Source organism: Heterocephalus glaber, unplaced genomic scaffold (genome assembly GCF_053883595.1).
Source record: "Heterocephalus glaber isolate CG9 unplaced genomic scaffold, H.glaber_assembly_v1.0 deba00000621, whole genome shotgun sequence".
In the NCBI taxonomy this organism is placed as follows: domain Eukaryota; kingdom Metazoa; phylum Chordata; class Mammalia; order Rodentia; family Bathyergidae; genus Heterocephalus; species Heterocephalus glaber.
In genome coordinates this window covers 29,296,969-29,300,374 of record NW_028258153.1, presented here as the reverse complement: position 1 = coordinate 29,300,374, position 3,406 = coordinate 29,296,969, and the positions used below count along the sequence as shown (strand labels likewise).

Sequence of the window (3,406 nt, the reverse complement as noted above, 5' to 3'; positions counted from 1 at the left end):
TATCATGCAACCAGGGCAGGGGAATGAAAATGAGGAAAATTTAAATGCCACAAAATTCACTTTTCTTAAAACATTCGATCATTTTTCTTGAATAAATTTCCCTGGTTGCTGCAACCTTTGGTTAATTTCCAGAATCCTGAAAAAGTTGATTTTGATAATTTTTTACAATGTTCTAACTGCTTTTATTGAAGGTAGAACTTTTGGAGATCTTTATTGCCCAACTTTGGCTGATCTCACTCATGATTAAGATAAAAGCATTCTGAGATCCTTGAGTTGTCCAAGATAATAAGGATATTAACTTTACACTTTGTGTGATGGTTAAGCTGCATTGTCAACTTGGGCTTGTAAGCCACCTAGGGGATTAGTTAAGCACCCTTCTGGTGTGTCTGGGTTGGTCATGGATGTGTGGCTCTAGGTACTACACCTGGTCACTGGTCTCTTTGGTACTATTACTTTGCTCCATTTTCTGGCAACCATTTAACTAGGAGCTTTATTCCACCATGCCCTTCTGCCGTGGTGTTCCTCCCCTTAAGCCAGCTTGCCATGGACTGAACCCTCTGAAACTGCAAACCAAATTAAACCTCTCCTCCTTTAAGTGGTGAGTGTCAGCTATTGTGACCCCTTGATGGGAAAGTTGACTAATATACTTTTTAAAGTATATATGCTAAGGCCGGGGATTTACCTCAGTGGTTCCACTGCCTGCCTCGCAAGCACAAGGTCCTGAGTTCAATCCCTGGTACAAAAAAAAAAATATATATATATATATATATATATATATATATATATGCTAATTTTTTCAGGGCTGGAGATCAAACCCGGGGCCTTGTACATGCTAGCCAAGCACTCGATCCTTGAGCTGTACTCCAACTTCACAAGTGAAAAATTTAAGGGAAACAACTACAAAAAGAAAAACAGGGTCTATAAATATTGAAATATTAGGATGAAGGTTGAAAATAAAAGCTTCGTTATTATAAAAGTACAGAATAAGATATATAAAAATAATTCAAAGTATGTCATTAAAATAAAATAAACCTGGGCCAGGGATTTAGCTCAGTGGTTCTGCCACCTGCCTCACAAGCACAAGGTCCCAAATTTGATCCCTGGTAGCAAAAATAAAATAAAATAAACCAAAAATAATAATATACCCAATATATGAGTTATCATAATGAATAAAATGCATTAAAGTCATTGAATAAAAGGCAGGAACTCTAAGTTTGCTTCAACAAGAAAGGTATATGCCGGGAAGTGTACTGGCAAGAGCAGCGCTGACGCCAGGGTCTGGGGCTGACCTGTCTCACTTCCCATCCGTACTGAGCCCACTAGAGCTGCAGCCATGTCTGGGGACGAGATGATTTTTGATCCTACTATGAGCAAGAAGAAAAAGAAGAAGAAGAAGCCCTTTATGTTAGATGAGGAAGGGGATGCCCAGATAGAAGAAACCCAGCCCTCAGAAACAAAAGAACTGGAGCCAGAACCAACTGAAGACAAAGATGTGGAAGCTGATGAAGAGGACAGTAAGAAGAAAGATGCTTCTGATGATCTAGATGACTTGAATTTCTTTAATCAAAAGAAAAAGAAGAAAAAAACAAAAAAGATATTTGATATTGATGAAGCTGAAGAGAGTATAAAGGATCTTGAGACTGAAAGTGATATCCAAGACCCAGCTGAACCAGAGGATGACCTTGATATTATGCTTGGCAATAAAAAGAAGAAAAAGAAGAATGTCAAGTTCCCAGATGAGGATGAAATACTAGAAAAGGAAGAAGCTTTAGAAGATGAAGACAGCAAAAAAGATGATGGTATCTCATTCAGTAACCAGACAGGCCCTGCTTGGGCAGGCTCAGAGAGAGACTACACATATGAAGAGCTACTGAATCGAGTGTTCAACATCATGAGGGAAAAGAATCCAGATATGGTTGCTGGAGAAAAAAGAAAATTTGTCATGAAACCTCCACAGGTCATCTGAGTAGGAACCAAGAAAACTTCTTTTGTCAACTTTACAGATATCTGTAAACTATTACATCGTCAGCCCAAACATCTCCTTGCATTTTTATTGGCAGAATTGGGTACAAGTGGTTCTATAGATGGTAATAACCAACTTGTAATTAAAGGAAGATTCCAACAGATAGAAAATGTCTTAAGAAGATATATCAAGGAATATGTCACTTGTCACACATGCCGATCACTGGACACAATTCTACAGAAGGACACCCGGCTCTATTTCTTACAGTGTGAAACTTGTCATTCTCGGTGCTTTGTTGCCAGTATCAAAACTGGCTTCCAGGCTGTCACAGGCAAGCGAGCACAGCTCCATGCCAAAGCTAACTAATTTGCTAATCACCACTGATTTTGCAAAGCGTGTTCTGAGGAATTGGCTGGACAGGCTTACCATCAGAGTGGATATATCATTGTATTAAAAACAAGATAGAAAAGCTGCCAAGTTCTTTGGCAAGTGGTTGGTTGATCTGAAATCCTTGCCGATGCTCAAGCTGTTGACATACTTATTGCCTACTTTAACAACTGTCAGAGAAACAAGATGGGGTAAGGAGGTGCTTTTTAAAAATCGTTCATAGACTTCTGTAAAACACAAGATAAATTAAAGTTATTATAACAGTGATTCTTACAAAAAAAAAAAGAAAAAGAAAGGTATATGCCACTTTGGAGACATACCTGAAATATAAGTATACAAAACTTGTGAAAATAAAGTGATGGAAAAACAAATATTCTAGCACATATTAATGAGAAAAAAACCCTAAGTATAATATCATACAAAATAGTTATGAGGGCAAAAAAGTCAAACAGCATTATTAGGAATAGAAAGCTCAGAATACTTTAGATCTTTGATATATTTTGAGTTAATTTTTGAATACGGTATGAAGTAGGGATCTAAGTTCATTGTTTTACATGTGGGTTTCCAGTTGTCCCAGCACCATTTACTGAAAAAAACTATTCCTTTTTTTTGCCATTAAGTTTATTGGTACATTTTAGCTATACAATACATTTACATTTATCATTGGGAGCTTGTACCTTTACATGATGTATCTTGGTTCTTATTTTTTCCCCATTCCCTTGCCCTTCCTTCACCCCCGCTACCCTTCCCTATTTACAAGGACTTTGTTTCCATTTTTTCCTTTTCTCATATTTTTTCTTTTCCCTTCTTTCCTTTCCCCTACCTCTCCCACTTCCCCTAATCCTTTAGACCTTTTCTTCCTATTTCACATTATCAATTATACATTTTGATCCTTATTTACACTTTTAGTTTTTCACACCAGAGAAACTATTCAGTATTTACACGTGTGTGTCCTATTTATGAAAAAAAAAATATTCTTTACCTACTGGTCTTTGGTACCTTTGTATTTTGTACCTTTGTACCAAATCAGCTGACCACAGATGCACAAGTTTCCCC

The 3,406-nt window shown here is 37.2% G+C and overlaps 1 pseudogene; it reads left to right on the top strand.

The window, feature by feature from the left end:
* Positions 1 to 1,303: 1,303 nt before the first annotated feature.
* LOC147829415 (eukaryotic translation initiation factor 2 subunit 2 pseudogene) lies at positions 1,304 to 2,344 on the top strand (annotated as a pseudogene).
* The last annotated feature ends 1,062 nt before the right edge of the window (positions 2,345 to 3,406 follow it).